We start from the raw sequence: 18,517 nt of genomic DNA on the forward strand, positions 1-18,517 counted from the left end.
CATATTATATTTCTCCATCTTTTGGACCCTGGGATGGCAATGACCACTCCCCCTCTAAATCAAGAGGGGGCTTAGATCCCACATGACTGATGGATGCTATTCTCCTGCTTGCAGGTGTAGACACTTTCGGTTCTGTAGTGTGGTGGTTGACCATCTTCACCTCCCTGTCAACTGACCTGGGTACTTCCAACGAGTCAGAATAGGTGTTGCAACTCTGCTGAGGCTTAGGGCCCAGCTGGCACCTGGACAATCAAGAGATTCAAGTCTCCTGAGCATACACAAACCCCAGGTTCAGCAAAAGTGACAGAGAGGCATGTGTAGAGAGGTCACATCTGAGTCCATCTCCATCACGCTCAGGAGCATAAATTCCAAAGTAGGGCTACTGGCAAGGCACTGAACTCCAGAGCCATCTGTCATGCCCATAGAACCTGTGTGTCTCTGTAGCCCTCAGGGGCACCAGTACCTGGGGTTGTACATACTTTGGCTCTCTCTGGGGTCCTGCTGAGATGTATATAAGCATGAGCCTTCTGATGACCTCCTGACTCATTCTGAAGTCTCAGCATTATAAACTCATTGGTCTTTACCATTTCCCCCTTTTATTCAAGGTTGTTTTCTAGTTTTATCACCAGCTTAAACCAAACTTTTGAAAATTAGAAGGCAGAGCATCTGAAGCTCCTTTCTAACTTGAAACTAATGTAAGTTTGTTTGTGTACACTGTTATTGGCTTAAGGGCAAACAATTCTTCACAATCCAGGAACAGACTAAGCCCAACTGAATTCCTCATGTCTACCCTTGTTTTTTTACTCACTGTGTATATACATGTGTGTGAAAGAGAGAGTGAGAAAGGGAGAGAGAGAGAAAGGGAATGGGAGACTCATGTCAGGTAGACATAAAATGATTAAGTCTTAGACTGATGAAATGGAGTGTGCGTTAAAGAGAGTAGGCAAGACTGAGAGTATGTAAGATGTGTGCATATGTGTAAGGAGAGGAAAATAGAAGATAAGGAAAGACAAAGAAGGAGACAAAGAAAGAAAAGGAGACAAGGAGATAAAGGAGTAGGGCAGAAAGGTGCCTTGAAGAGGAAATCCATATGCCTAAGTAATTTCTACCTAGGAAACAGAAGAATAATTAAAGTAAAACTACAAAATTATTGTGGTTAGCTCTGATTATCAAGTACAAGTCAGTAAACAATAATATAATTTCATCATCAAGTTATTATATTAGGCATCTCATTGCTTTACCTCATTTAGACTACATAATGGTTCTCTCCAGTACATCTTTTTAGCTCCTTTTAGAAATGAAAACATTTAATTTAAAAGAAGTTGAATGACTTATCTCACAGGTCACAAAACTAGTAAGCATGTCAACCAGTATTTGAATTGAGAACAGCTTGGGTAAATTTAACTAAGCATTCACACGGGAGAGTTTTAAGTAAGTTTTTAAAAATTGTACTTAAATAAATTGCTACTTGCTTTAATAAAATATTTGGTATGAAAAGAGTTGTTATACTGATATTCTACCTGTATGTTCTTACATTTTCAATTAATAGCTAAGTAATGTTTTAACGACAGGGTCGATAAAGTGAAAGGTGATATAGCTGGAAGAGCTCTCCAGAGATTACTAAACTGAGGTGTGCAGATTGAAGTAAGGTCAAAAGAATTTATCCTGCAGTCGAGGAGGTTCCTGATTGGCTGGTTCCTCTCTTAGGAGTTTCCTTTGTTGCCTCAGGCTTCTAGAAATTACAACACTTCATCACAGTTTACTTGAGTTCAAAGTCAGATGGCATTTCGGTTTAGGGAAAAAAAAAAAATTCAAGGAAGAATGAATTTACTTATATATTAAATTTTAATTTTCTTTTGAGAATTTCAAGACCCTGCTGGAGATGGTTTTATCTACATCAAGCTTATATTTATCAATTGTTTTTCTGTGATCACTTAAAAATTTTATTGTATAAAATGTCCATTGTCCTTATGTCAGAGAAAAAAATGTACAAAGATAAAAAGAGAAAATGCCAATAGTGTTTCCACTACTGAGAGAATTTTTAAAAATTTTCTCTCACATTTGTCGTTTATGTAGATAAAATAGGCCAGATCATACTATGTTCTACCTTTTTACCCAAAATAGGTAAAACTTCCCAGAATTTTAGAAAGTCTTTTCAAACATCATTTTTCAATGTTTGCAGGTTCATCTTTTAAGTAGATATGCATAAAAATGTATTAAATTACCTCTTTATTTAATTCCTGTAATTGCATCTATATTTTATTGATATATATATATATCAATGAAATGAGCATGAATATTTTTACAAATTAAATTTTTTGTTTAGCACGTTGACTTATTTGATTGAGATGAATTCCCGGAAGTATACTAGAAATTCATGAAAGTACTTATTTCATTATTTGCTTCCTGGCATTTTATTTTATTTTATTTTATTTTTGCACAGAAGTGAGTTTTCAATATGTTACTAGGGAAGGTAAAAATCCATGGCTCACAATTACAGGGCCCCTTCCAAGGTTCTGGGAAGGACTCTAGCAAACTATTCACACTATTCATATCTAACTATCAATTCCTACTCTTGCTTTTTATTCTTAAATTGTGTCCCCCAAATTGCTTAAACTTCATGCCCCACCAAACCTGTTTTCACCTCTAATTGTGTGGCAGATTTTAAAGCATGTTTTAATCTTATTTATCTGCTTGGCAAAAAGTGATCAGTTCTAACTTCTATATATTATACTGGTTGTTTATAAAGTACACATTCTAAATGCCTATTGATACACACATATATATATATATATATATATATATATATATATATATAAATTCTAGAGTCATCTCAGTTTTTATTTGCATTTGTCACCTATCTTTTGGTATCCTGTGAATAATATATGTTCTAGAGACAAGCATTAAAATGTACAAATTAGAAAGAATATAGTACAAACGCATGTGATAACATGGATGAATTTTGAGGACCTTATGTTGAGTGAAGCAAGCCAGGCAGTGAAGGACAAATACTTCATGACTTCTCTGATATGAAACAAGCAAACTGAGCTGTCTCAGAGAGCTAAAGACTGGAAGATAGGCTTAATGGAATTTGGCAGGGAGAGGAAGGTTGCGAGCTGACGCCTACATGGGTGAAGTCTATGACAAGCTGGAAGTAAGTATTTGTACAGGGAAGGGATAAGATGGGGGTATAGGGATACCTTTGGGTGGGGCTTTGTGGGCTTGAGGGGTCTAGGGTTGGGAGGATGGGTCAGATGACCCAAGGATTTGGGGGGAGGGCTGGGGGAACCATTGAATACGGGAGAATGTCAGGTATATAGTAGAAACTATACTGTTCAGAAAATTCTTTAGAAAATAAAATAGGGAAGGATCATGTGTTTAAGGTGCATAAGTGGGAGGCATCTGGTACAGGGGCTAGCTTCTAGGGAGTGAGTGCTCATTTTGTCATAGTGTGTTATATCATTGGGTGGAGACTCATACAATGAGTGTGAGGTGTACCCACATCCTGGGGAAAACTGATGTTCCCAAAGAGAGGGAATTGTGTCTCTTGAGAGGATCACTGGCTCCCAATTAGTTAGGGCAGTCTAGTATGTCAAGCCCTCAGTAATGAAGATTGAGAGTCATGGGGTACCCTGAGGGGAGGGGGAGAGAGGTACAGCATGGATGGAAGCAGGACAACTTGGGGGCAATAGAAGTGCCCCACAAGATCATACAACGATGGGCATGTCAACTTAAATCTAAAGTGTATAAAAGTCTATAAACTAAAATGTTGTATAAAAGTCTATAAACTAAAATGTAAACTATAATGTAAAACATAAGGAAACTAAAAATTTAGAAATTTGTACAGTCTAAAATATAAACAATAATGTAAACAAAGTGGAACCATATTTGATAGCTATGTTTCAAAATTTGTACATCAGCTGCAGCAAATATAATATGAACATGTAAAAAGATCATTGCTGGGGAAAGGGGAAAATGGTTTGATATTGGCTATCTGGGAGTTGCCTATATTATGTATGTGAATTATTGTGATCTAAAGCTTTTTTGAAGACAAAATTAAAAATTAGAAATAAAGAAAAAAAGAAAGGATGTAGACACTGAGGAAGAAAGTGCCTTGACACTGTACATACAGGGCAATACCTATTACAGTGATGAAAGGCAAAACGTTAGAAACAAAGCTTTATAATATTTTTCATTTTATTAATACACCAATTTATTTTTACTTTATTTTAGTATTTCTAAATTACTATGTATTCTATTTCTAAACTTTAATTCCATCACTATATTTCAATTTCCTATTAATTGAATTTGGCAATATATTAGGATCATGTATATAGGGAATATAAATATGTTATGATGTATGTTGGGTATTTTTCTAGTAGTTGCAGTTACAAATGTCAACTGAGGGAGTGTTGAGTTCCCACCGAGGGGAGCTCTGTCACATTCTCCAATGGAACAACACCAACTCCCCAAGTACAATGGAAAAGATCAACAAGGAAGGATGGTCCAATAATGAGGTCCTTGATACTGATGACTATGCTTAGGAGTCTGTGTACCTTAAATATGAACTAGGCCTAGAGCTGCAGGGTGCCTAAGAATTACCTCCTGAGATACTCCATGTTACTCAAATGTGGCCACTCTCTAAGCCAAACTCAGTATGTAAATGCATTACCTTCCCCCCAACATGGGACATGACTCCTGGGGATGAGCCTCCTTGGAGCCAAGGGATTACCACCAATCACTAACTGGAGAAGAAACTAGAAAGAGACCTCGAATAAAAGGGTCAGCTCAGACCAACAGAATATCTTGGCCTACATGTTCAATCAAGTGTTAAAAACTGCTCTTTGACTTTGAATGAAAGGGGGAAATGGCAAAGGCAAATGAGTTTACATAGCTAAGAGTCTTCCAAAAAGAGTCAGGAGGTCATCAGAGGGGTCATCCTTATGAACACCTCAGCAGGACCCCAGAAAAAGCAAAAGTAGATATAACCCTAGGTACTGATTCTCCTGAAGGCTACAGAGATCCACAGGGCTTATAGTTATGGCAGATAGATTTGGAGTTCTGTGCCATGTTAGAGGGCCCTACCTTGGAATGCTGGACTGAAATGTAACTTTTCTACACATGTGACTTTTCTTCTGTCACTTTTACTGAACCTGCGGTTGGTGCTAGGGATGGTCAATACTGAGGGGACTTGAATCTCTGGACTGCGCATGGGCCGGCTGGGTCCTGAGCCTCAGCAGAGTGGCAACTCCTACTCTCTGGTTCATTGGTCTCACCCAGGCTAGCTAACAGGGCGGTGAAGATGGTCAACCATCACACCAGGGAATCAAGAGTGCCTACAACTATAAATGGAGGAATTGCATCCATCATCCATGTGGAATCTAAATGCCCTCTTGATCTAGAGGTGAAGAGGACATCACCATCCCAGGGTCCACAGAATGGAGAAATAAAATATGGACTAGAGTGGACTTATTGATATTCTACTACAAAACTGTTGTGATGAGTAATAGAAGAAATTTTAGCATTGAGGTGAGAAAATGGCCACAGTAGTTGCTGAGGGCAGGGAGAGTGTAGAAGAAATGTGATGTGGGAGGATTTTTGGGATTTGGGGTTGTCCTAAATGATATTGCAGGGTCAGACTGGACTTTATATATTCTGCCATTACCCTCTGAATGTACTGGGGGAGAGAGTGAACCACAGGGTAAACTATTATCTGTGTAGTACAGCAGTGCCCCAAAATGTATTCACTGAGTGCAGTAAGATTGCAACAATGATGAGAGAGGTTGTTGGTGTGGGAGGAGTGGGGTGTGGGGGGTTGGGGGGTATACAGGAACCTCTTATATTTTTTAATGTAACATTTTTTTGTGATGTTTCTATCTTCAAAAAATACAATTTACAAAAATGATGTGGTAGGGGTGGGGGTGGGGAGTGGGTTATATGGGAACCTTTTATGTTTTTTGTTTTTTATGTTTTTTACTGTAACATTCCTTGTGATCTATTAACTTTAATTTAAAAAAAGTCATTTAAAAAAAAAGAATTTAGGAGCAAAATAAATAAATAAATAATATATCTTTGGTATTAAAAAAAAAAGAGGTGTGGTCCCATGGTAGCTGGGAGACTACTTGGGGACCAGTCACTGAGTTGATGGACCATGCACCAAAAACCATGTATATATATATACATACATGGCAAGAGGGGCACCCCTCCAGATGGGTCTCTATACCATTGCTGCACCCCTTGATTCTGGTACTTTTTGTCCCCCTACTCTATGGGCTATTTCTAGTCCCATCCATGGAATTGTTGCTGCAAGAATTAATGTCCAGTGATTGGGGGCAGCAAAGATTCGGAAAATTCCAGAGGGGCTCAATCAGTCGCTAAATATCTGGAAAATGCCCTTACAATGGCCTTGGGCTACTGATATAGCCCAATTACCAAGTGAAAAGACACACCTCCTCAGATCCCAGGGACTTTAAAACCCTTGCCTGGAAATACCAAGGCTGGACAAGATTTGGGTTGCTACCTGAACCTGTGCTCCCTGAACTGCAATTCTAAGACACCAAATAAATGCCTCTGTTGCTTTGGGAAAAAAAAAAGTACAAATTAGAACTAAAGCTAAAATTATAGTACCCTGTATTAAGCTCTGACTTGCTAAGATGTTTTAACTACATGATTTACAAATTTAAGAATATATAACTTATCCCTAGGGTCAAATAAATGCATGGTTATAGACAAATGTATACAGATATACACATACATACACTCACTTTATATACACTATGTGTGCCTATAGATGACTTTATGACCTTAAGGTAAAGATTAAAAACATTTTTAATACAAACTGACCTATAGGTTTGTGTATGCTCAGAAAACTTGAAAGTCTGGACTGTCCATGTGCCAGCTAGGCTCTGAGCCTCAGCAGAGTTGCAACATCTACTCTCTGGTTTGTTGGATGTACCCAGGTCAGCTGATGGGGAGGTGAGAATGGTCAATGTAGCAATTTAATATTATTGATTAATTCCAAACAGAAATATTGGATTATGTTTATAAACTGATCTTTTCCTCTGGGCATACTAGATTATATTGAATTCATAGATTTACTTGACTAAGTAATTGCGTGAACCTCTTTGCCAGTAGGGTGTTGAGTCCCCACCCTTTGGTGAGTGGGAACTCACAGGCAAAAGGCATGACAAAGCCCAGAGTTGGGGGTTTTTAATGTTGGAGTTTTGATGTTGGAGTTTGATGCTGAAGCTGGAGCTCCAGGGAGGGAAAAACAGAGCTGTTTGCCTGATAGTCTACAGCTGACCTTGTGGAGAAAAGAGAGTACTGATCCCAGAGGCACCCAGGAAGCCTGAACCCTTGCAGAAATTGCCAGCCATCTTGCTCCAAAACCTGAACATAGACTTTGGTGAGGGAAGTAACTTACACATTATGGCCTGGTATCTGTAAGCTCCTACTCCAAATAAATACCCTTTATAAAAGCCAACCAATTTCTGGTATTTTGCATCAGCACCCCTTTGGCTGACTAATACATAATTTAGTACTGTGAGTGGGGTAGTGCTTTTGCAATTACCAAAACGCTGGATGATTTTATAAATGGGTAAGGAGTATTTTTTGAAGGAATTGTGAGATGCTTGATGGCAAAGGCCTAGGTCGCTTTGAAGAAACTGTTGATAGCAATATGGATGCTAAAGAGACTTTTTATGATGCTTTAGAAGTAAATGATGAAACTATTATTAGAACCTTGAGGAAAGGTGATCTGTGTTTTAAAGTTACAGAGAACTTAGCAAGATTAACTCCTGGTGTTTTATGGAAGACAGAATTTGAAAATGGTGAGCCTGGGCATTTAGCTGAAGAAGTTTCCAAAGTAAACCTGGAGAATGCAGCTTGACTTTTGCTTGCAGTATATAGCAAAATGCTAGACAAGAGAGATATGCTGAGGACTGAACTGTCAGGCACAAAGAAAACAGAAAATGATTCTGGAAATTCCAAGCTTCTGGAAATCAGGATCCCAGATGAAAGTGTCCTATTGGAGGACTTAACTAAACTTGGGACTGGTAAATCAAGATTGAAGATGCAGTTATCTAGGAAAGACTTGTGGAAAATCTTAATGTCTGATGGCTTGGACCCCTGCTTCCTATGTGCTAAACCAGCAAGGTTTTTGAGAGAGCTGTATGAACAAAACCACCATCAGCTTGGAATAAAAAGGACAAGGGAAGGAGAGACTGAAGGAGAAAGAGCTTTAAAAGGAAAACCATGGAAGCTGAGATCTGGAATTAGGACACCACCTTGACCAAGAGAGGAACCCCACCCATGTGTACAGAGAGGGTGAGTTTGCACCAGCAGTTGAAGAAGATGGATGTTCCTGTCTGATGTTCTGGGAGAGTTTTGCTGCCCCAGGGTACAGAGAGGGTGGAGCACATTCCCCAAGGATTAGACAGTTAAGGTCAGCACCCCACAGGTCTAAGAGGGGTGAACCTGTCCCCCAAAGGTTAGAGAAGGCCAGGTGATCAACTCGTTGCTTTGAGAGGGTTGAACCTGTGTGCCAAAGGTTAGGGAAGGCCAGGTAGTCAACTCATTGATCTTAGAGGTTTGAGTCTGTATGCCAAAAGTTAGGGGGAATGTTGTCTTCACATCACTGTACTAGGGGGGCTAAGATTCTAACCCAAAGATTGGGTGAGGTGTGGCAATTACCCCAACACTCTTGGAGGGAGAGGTCTGGAGCTTGGTCAACACCCAAATATTTGATGAGGGTGGAACCAAGAAAATGGCTATTGGGCAAGCCAGTGGAAAGGGTGGGTATCCATATGACCTCAAGGAGAAGAAACCATCTTCTTAAGAATGACTCTCTGATTTTAAAATCAAACAGGATTCCCTGCAGTTCTACTGAACTGTAGAGAAACCAGGAGTCATGTTTCCCTCCCAATTTCTCCTTATTGTAATGAAAATGTTTATCTTTTGTCTGTCCATTTGTGTATTCAAAGCAGATGAATTGTTTTGGAAGTTTTAAGAGGTCTATAGCTCTAAAACTTGAGCTTTGCCCCAAGACAAATTGTATTTCTTTAAATTGATTGTGATATGATTTAGTACTTGCATTATAACTGATTTAAGGTTTTATTGAATATTGTAATACCTTTTTGGAATTCAGAGGGTGGAGTGTCGCAGTTTGATGTTATTGGTGAATTCCAAGAAGAAATACTGGATTATGCTTATAAACTGATCTTTTCTTCTGGGCATATTAGATTATATCGGATTCATAGGTTTACTTGATTAAGTAATCATGTAAACATCTTGTGCCAGTAGGGCATTGAGTCCCCACCCTTTGGTTGGTGGGAACTCACAGATAAAAGGCATGACAAAGCTCAGGGTTGGGGGCTTTTAATGTTGGAGTTTGATGCTGAAGCTGGAGCCCCAGGGAGGGGGAAACAGAGTTGTTCACCTGATAGTCTACAGCTGACCTTGTGGAGAGAGGCAAAGCCTAGAGAGCCTCACAGTGTACAGCTGATCTTGTGGAGAAAACAGAGGAGATGAGTCCAGAGGAACCCAGAAAGCCTGAGCCCTTGTAAACATGGGCAGCCTTCTTGCGCCAACACATGAAAATAGATTTGCTGAGGGAAGTAACTAATGTTTTATGGCCTGGTGTCTTTAAGCTCCTACTCCAAAAGAATACCCTTTATAAAAACCAACCAATGTCTGGTATTTTACATCACCATGTCTTTGGCTGACACCAGGGAACTGAGAGTTTCTACAACTGAAAGCAGGAGAATCACATACTTCAGCCATGTGGGATCTAAGCCCCGTCTTGATTTAGAAGTGGAGTGGACATTGCCATCCCAGGGTCCAAAAGATGGAGAAATATAATATGGATTGGAGTGGACTTGCTGGTATTCTACTCTAAAACTGTTGTGACTCTAGCAAAGGAAGAAATTGTATCATTAATGTGGAGATGGTGGCCACAGAAGTTGCTGAGGGCAGGAAGAGGGAGGAAGAGGTGTGATATGGGGCATTTTCAGGACTTGGAGTTTTCTTAATGCTATCTCAGGGACAGACACAGGACATCGTTTATCCTGCCATAACCCACTGGATGGACTGGGTGAAAGTGTGAACTACAATGTAAACTATGTTCTGTGCAGTGTGGCAGTGCTCCAGGGTATATTCACCCAATGCAATGAACGTGCCTTACTGATGAAAGAGGATGTTGATGTGGAAGGAACGGGGTGGGGTGGAGGGTGGGGCATATGGGAACCTCTTATATTTTTTAATGTAACATTTTGTGTGATCTATTTATCTTTAAAAAAAGGCAAGAACATTTTTTTAAAGTGTGACTATTGAGAATGATAAAGAAATCACAAACTACGCTGTATACTACAAATATCAAAAATAAATAAATAACATGATATTCTTACCAAATAATAGCCAGACAAAACATTGTTGTGCCTACATTTTGAGTTGCATAATCATTTTGGGTTACATGTAATAGTTTTGTGATATCCTTTTCTATAAAAAGAATATAAAGATAATTCAGTCTTTTCTCCAACATTGTTGGTCAAATCTGTTTTCTATCATTTTTTATGTTAGAATGCATAAGACATATATCTTCATACTTATATACCCACAGTCTGTCCCACAAAGAAAGGAATTTGATCAATCATATTTTATGAGGTATGCATTGTATTAGTCAGCCAAACTAGATGCAAAATATCGGAAATGGTTGGTTTTTATAAAGGGTATTTATTTGGGGTAGAAGCTTACAGTCACATGGCCCTAAAGAGTCCAACTCAAGGTACCATAAGAGTTACTTTCTCACCCAGAGTCTGTTGCCACGTGTTGATGCAAGATGGTGGGTGATGTCTGTGGAGGTTCAGTCTTCGTCCTCCTCCCACAGCTGTGTGGTCCCAGCTTCCTTCAATCTCAGCCACAGGCTGGGACTAGTCTTGTCTCTCTCCTGGGGCTCATTTCTTTCCCAGCTCAGCTGCTCTGCTCTCTCCACAAGGCCAACTGTAAAAATATCAGGCAAATTGCTCGTTTCTCTTCTGGGGTGGAGGGGAGAGAGGGACCTCTGCTGTGTCTAATGGAGCCTTCTCCCCTTCCTCATTCATCTGCTTCTGTGTGTGTTTATTTCTTAGGGCTCCAGCATTAAAACTTCAACTGTCTCCTCTGCCTTGTCATTTTCTCTGTGAGTCCCCTTCCACCTTGTCCTACTGATGTGGCCCAATCAAAACCCTAGTCATAACTTAATCAAATAAAAGTGAAACCTCTGAATTCAAAATAGTCTAAGGGTATCATTAGCCCAGAGGATCAGACCAGTTTACAAACATAATCAGTATTTCTTTTTGGAATCCATCAATAATATCAAACCACCACACCCATCATAAAATAAAAATTAAGTATGATGTTTATAATTGTTTGTATTGTATTAGAGTATATTTCTGTCAGCAGTGAAATTCTATTTTATTTAGGCAGTGATGAGAACTGACTTGCTTATCATTTTAAATATCTAATGACTAGAACAATTTTCTCCACAACTGGCTCTGCTCATTTCAAATCTTTTTTCCCCCAGTTTCCAAAGATTTCCAGTACAGGGCATAGTAGTACAAGGTCATTGCATTATATAACCTCTGTTCTTTCTGTCATTATCCTGGTCACCTTGAGTTAGCACAAGAGATGATATAGGAGTTTTCCTTGAAGCTACTCCCCTACCAGGACAGATAGTAATATCTGCATCCCAATAATGTTTGTGGCCACTCCAAAATCAACTGACATAAAAATCTGGAGTATAAAGAGTGTTTACCAAGCATATGACAATACAGACACATTGCTCAAGACCTCCTTGGCTGTATAACTTCAATCTCTATCTCCATTGTCATGTAGCCTTCTGCTCTTTACCTGAGTGTCTTTCCTCTGTATGCCTTATAAGGCCACTTGTCCTTACTATCCTTTCTTAAGTGCATCTGCAAAGACCCTTTCTGCAAATAAAGTCACATACATGATTTTGGGGATTAGGATGGGGTCATATATTTTCTTGAGGTGTGGGCACCATTCAGCCCACTGTAGTAGGGGTCCAGGTAAGAGGGGCATTGAAATTTAAGGTTCTTGGGTGTTATAGTAAATATTCCTCTATTAAGCTCAATTTTAACAATGAAGAAAATAGGACCAAAAGAGAAAGAAAGAAATTATTCAAGGCCAATCTACTAGATGTAGCTGAGCAGCTATTTAAATTGGAGTTGGGGGCACTTTCCCCCTATGCCAATCAGCCTCTGAATTATATTTACCAGTCTCTTGGGCAGAAGGATAATTTACAAAAACTCATACGTTTCTTCAAAACTTTTCAAAAAGATGAGACAGAAACCAAATTAAAGTTAATTACCTGTTTCCAGCTAATTTATTTAGGTTAGTAACCAATGTCTTTACCAGCTAATATATATTTTATTTGGTGGGTAGACATATTCTGCAGTTTCCTGGAATTTAAAAATGTAAAAAACCTTGGCAACATTTCCATTATAAGAGGGGCAATTAAGATAAGAATTACAATTAGTGACTTACATATGTTTGTTCAGCAGGGAAGTTATTAGTGGAGTGAGAAGAGGCACCCAGGTTTCTGGCTTCAAGTCTATCTTCTCCATATCTCTTGCTGCCCCAGTTTTCAGTGTCTTCATTTATTTTTTTCTATTCCTCAGCCTACTTTATTTCGATCAGTCATCACTATGATCTTATTTTAATTAACCTGATAGATTTAAAGGATGAAGTATATTAAGTGCATCTCCTTTAGGAAAATACTTGATGACTCTAAAATCCATTTTCTTTGAAAATTTGCTATCACCAAGACTTAGAATCTTATGACTTTCTGTATATTAATTTTTTTTCAGATGTGGATTACAAATTAGAATAGTAGCAAATTACCAAAAGCTTTTTTTGAGACTGCTTCTGTAAAAGATCATCATGAATAATGCATATTAAATTCATTTGGCATAGTTTGAGAAATTATGCAAATCACATTAAGTAAATTGCTTATGAAGTGAGGTGTTTTGATAAAAACAGTTAATTCTCTTTTTGTTACAGCATAAGTGGTATGTAAGTTAACCACATGCAAATCTTTAGAATTCCTGCGAAATTAAAAAAACCTGAATTATCTAATAATAATATACTCTCTTCATAATATTAAGGTTTCGGTGCCTTTAACCTCATGTCTTTTTATTCCATTCTTACTTCCATTAAACTAATAATGCATGGTTTTATATACTTTCTGAAGTTATTAAATTTTTCTTATTGGATTTGTAATTTGAGCAAATATAGGAGAACTGATCTTTGTATTAAGACTAGAGTCACTTCTTGTCATTATTAGTAGGGTAAAGGTACATATTCAGAAAGCAACCACAAAAATACAGTACTACATTCACTGGATTCCTACATAGAAGAAATTCAACATCTCCAAGGGGAGAAAAGACACATACCCCAGGAAGGCAAAGAGTACCAACATGTGTGGGAATACATGGAAAGGTGGGGTCACTTCTAGGTTTGGGGGACAAGGGAGGAATCAGTGAAGATTCCATAAAGCCTTTGATATTAGAGCTGAAAATGAAATAATCAGTAGAGCTGAATGTTTGATATAGAAGAACAGGAAGAATGAGGCCTGGAGCTGAGAAAATACAGGCTATTTTTGATAATGAAGCAGTTACTCTGGATTATCAGGTAGGCGCTATGTGAGAACTCGCACTGGAATTAAAGATAATAATAATAATAAGTAGTAATAATAACTACAATGAAAATAAGACCCCTGATCATTTCTTGAACATTTAGCATGTTCAAGGACTTTTGTTTAGTAATTTATATTTTTTTACTGAATGCTTCCCATAATTCTGGGAAGTTGTTACTAGCTATTTGCTTCAGATAAGGAAACCAAGGTTTAGGGAGGATAAACAAATTTCCTAATAGTATACCAAATGGTGTTGAGACTTAAATGTTAGATTCAAGAATTGGTCCTCAATTCTGTAGGTTACAGATCTTTACTGAAGAGTCTGACTTCAGAATGCAGTATGACTTCTTCACAGACCAGAAAACAAAAAACAAGAAAAATATATTTATAGGAGCAGATGTAGCTTGAGTGGTTGAACACCTCTTTCCTATGTACAAGGTCCTGGATTCAATATATATATGCATATATATGTGTGTATATTTTTAATATTTTCAATCTTATATACATATATGTATATTTTTTATATTTTCAATCCTAAATATATAAGTATATTTTTTATATTTTCAATCCTAAATACATGGAGATAGAGATAGAGATAAACATAGAGATAGAGAGAGATAAAGAAAGAGAGAGAGGGAACAAGTATTTATTGAATGTGTCCTATAAGCCATTCATATTCTTTGTTGTTGGGACATATCAATGAACAGACAAATGCCCTGATTTCATGAAATTTGTATTGTAGGAGGAGACAAAATAAAAAATAACCACCATCAAGAAGAAATTTATATTTTAGGTTAGAAGAGGACAAGTGTTATGGGGGAAAGAGACCAGACTGTGCAGGGGTGCAGTTTATAGAATTTAATAGAGCAGCCAGCATGGGCAACATTAAGAAGGGAAGATTTAAAGGAGGTGAAGGAGTTAAGCAAGCAGATATCTGTAGAAGAGTAATCAAGGATGTATTGAGGTTTAGAGCAGATCCTCTAAGGCAAGATGGTGCTTAAAATGTTTGGGAAATATCAAAGGGTCTCTGTGGCTGGAGAGAAAAGGAAAGAGGGAGATAATAGGGGATGAGGTCAAAGGAATACCTTGGGGGTAAGATCATGTATTGAAAAGGAGTTGAGGACATTTCACATAACATAAAATAGTGAGCCGCTCATTGCAGGCTTGTGAGCAGAGGAGCAACAAGATACATCTGATCTTTCAAAATAATTAGGTTGTTGAGAAAAGGAAAGCAAGAAAGAAATGTGAGGAAACCTTTGAAGTAATTCATGAAAAAGATGGTAGGTTCAAGAAGCAGCAGACATAGAACTGGTTGGGTTCTAGAAGTAATTTGAAGATAGAGGAAAAGGACTGACTAAATAATTGAAATAAAGAGAGAATTAAGTATTACTTAATACTTAATTGAGTGGAAATTGAGTACCTGGATAGATAGAGCTGAAATCAAATGGAATTAATTATATTATTCAAATAATTATAGTAAGACACTCACCCTACCAAAATAAGAAAAGAATCTGATACAAATTTATTAAGAAATACCTCATGTAGACCTGTTGTCCAGGCATAATTATTAATAATATTACTTTTTCAAGGTCCTAGTGTAGTAGTTTGGTATTATTTATGAATTCCAAAAGTAAATATTGGGTTATGCTTGCAAACTGGCCTGTTTGCACATTAGATTGTATTAGATTTAGAGGTTTCACTTTTACTTGATTAAATAATGATTAAGGCTCAGATTGGGCCACATCAGTAGAAAACTACACGACAGAGCAGAGGAGTTGGTTGGAGTTTTTTATGTTGGAGTTTTAATGCTGGAGCCCAGGAAGTAAGCACACAGAGGAGCAGAGAGAAGGTTCTATTAGACATGGCAGAGGCCCTGGGAAGAGACGAGTTGGTTGCTTGATAGTCTACAACTGGTCTTGTGGAGATAGCTGTTCAAGCTGAGCTCGAGAGAGGTAAGCCCTGAGAAGAGATGGATCCAGGAAGCCTGAACACTTGGCAGACATCAGCAGCCATCTTGCTCCAAAACGTGGCAACAGACGTTGGTGAAGGAAGTAACTTATGCTTTATGGCTTGGTAACTGTAAGCTTCTACACCAAATAAATACCCTTTATAAAAACCAACAAATTTCTGGTATTTTGCATTAGTACCCCCTTGACTGACTAATACACCTGGGTTGTATGATAAATTTTATGGTTTTTCTGGTGGACACTGGGACCTACTACCCAGATGTCCTTCAATGTAAGGTTTGTTGCAGGAGCTATTGGAGGTAGTAATGGCAGACAAACTTAGAGCAGTCAGACTCTCCAAGGATTGCTTTAACTTCAGTGAGCCACCTCACCCAAGATCATCCTTTCCAGGAGGTCCTACATTCAAAGCTGACTGGTGAGGGATTTTAAAGGCCAGCCATCTTGACCCAAGCCAGGATAAGTCTGAAAGACTATTCTAGTACTAAAGTTCCCCATGGAGTTAGCCTAGTGGCTTGTCCAGCCTGCATCACAGCTCAATGTATTAGTTTTCTATTGCTGCTGTGACAAATACCACAAACTTAGTGGTGTAAAATAATACAACTTTATCTTACAGTTCTATAGGTTAGACATCTGACACAGTATTCACTCAGCAGAAATCAAAGCGTTATAGAGTTTTGTTTTTTTCTGGAGGCTTCAGGAGGAGAATCCATTTTCCTTTCTTCTACTGCCTTAGAAGCTACCCACATTCTTTGGGTCATGGCCCCTTCCTCCATTTTCAAAGCCAGCAATAAAGATAAAGTTCTTTTCACATTGCATTACTCTGACTCTAACCTTTTCTGCTTCTTCTGTTTTTAATGATCTTATGATTTTATTGGACTAATATGGATAATACAGGGAACCATCCATATTTTGAGATAAGCTAATTAGCAACATTTATTCTATCTGAAACCTTAGTTCTCTTTTGCCATGTAATCCATGTATTCACAAGTTCTGGGGATTTAGGACATGGATATCTTCAGGGGACCATTGTTCTGTCTAACACATGATTTTTCTCTTTGTCTAATCCTACCTCTTTCCCTCCCTTTTACAGAGGTTGTCTCAAGGACACTCTCTAAAACATGTTCCTCATGCTAAACTTTGCTTTAGATTCTTCTTCTGGAGCTCAACTTAAGACAGTTAACCTAACAATGGTTAATGGCATTGTGGGAATCATGATATGCAGCTCCTTATTATCTTATAGTATTCCTATGAGCTTAGCAACACCATGGTCCCTTTCTCCATTGTATTTTTTTATTTGTTTATTTTTGTAGTTTTAATTATTTTTAATATTTTTTTTATTTTTTAAAAGATTACATAAATGTTACATAGAATATATAGGTGATTTCTATATGCCCCACTCCCCACACCTCGCACATTTTCCGCACATTGGCAGCATCTTTCATTAGCGTGGTACATTCATTGCAATAGATAAATACATTTTGGAGCATTTCCACTAAGCATGGATTATGGTTTACATTGCAGTTTACACACTCTCTCTCCCACTCAACTCTGTAGGTTATGACAGGATAAATAATGGCCTGTATCTGTCATTGTAATATCATTTAGGGCAGTTCCCAAGTCCCAAGAATGCTCCCATATTACATCTGTTTTTCCTTCTCCCTACCCCCAGAATCTCCAGTGGTTGCTGCCTCCACATCAATGATCTTTCTTCCATTTCTAGAATCACAATAAGTCTATAGTAGAATACTAGTAAGCCTACTTTAGTCCATAGTTAATTTTCCAATCCTGGGACTCTGTGATGGTGATGCCCACTCCACCTTTAATTGAGGGTGAACTTTGATCCCATATGACTAATGGATGGGACTTTTTGCTTGCAGTTGCAGACACTCTCTGTTCTTTGGTATGTTGTTTGTCCACTGTCTCCTCCTTGTTAGCTGTCCTGGGTGAGTCCAATGAACTGGAGAGTAGGTGTTACAACTCTTACGATATTCAGGGCACAGCTGGCACATGGACAGACCCAAGATTTAAGTCTCTAGGATGTATGTCTACCAATTCTAGTATTAATTATAGGTTCAAATAGAAGGATAGAAGAGCTATGTGTAGAGAAACCACAGCTGAGTCCAACTCTGTCACACTGGGGAGCATAAATTCCAAAGTGGGAACCACTGGCCAGAGACCAAATTCCTAAGACATCTGCCCTGGTTATAATGTCTGCATGTCTTCATAGCCCTCAGGAGTCCTCTTATTTATCATAGTATCTACTTTAGTTGCCAATGAGATCCTGCTGAGACATTCATAAGTGTTACCTCTGGAATGACCTCCATTGTAGTCAATTGTGCCCTGTTCATTGGCTCTGCTGTTACCTGCAAAAACATGATCTATTCTTCATCTACCTGTATAAGCTTCCTCTTATATTACCATCCTACATCTTTGTTTTTTAATCCAAACTTCTCCAATATGGTTACTCTCTACATACTTCTTCTTTTTTTTTTTTTTTTGAGTCACTACCCTTAATACCATTCAGAAACCTATTTCCAATGTCCAATTATCATCTCTTCTCAGTGCTAACCCTCCTCAACTTCAGCAACTTTTAATATAGTTACAGATTGCTCCACTTTCTCCCCATATTTAGATTTTTTGTTTTTCCGGATTCCTATTTTCCATTCATTTGATTTTTACATTTCGGCTTCTCAAAGCACCCATGCTTTCTTACATTTAATAGTTATACCCCTACTCTAATGGTATGGCTTAAAGGATCTCTTCTGGATGCTACCCATTGCACTTTGTAGTTTCCTACTCTTTTTTTTAAAGATTTTATTATTTATTTATTTATACCCCCCCCCCCCCCAGTTATCTGCTC

Source organism: Dasypus novemcinctus, chromosome 1 (genome assembly GCF_030445035.2).
Source record: "Dasypus novemcinctus isolate mDasNov1 chromosome 1, mDasNov1.1.hap2, whole genome shotgun sequence".
NCBI lineage: Eukaryota > Metazoa > Chordata > Mammalia > Cingulata > Dasypodidae > Dasypus > Dasypus novemcinctus.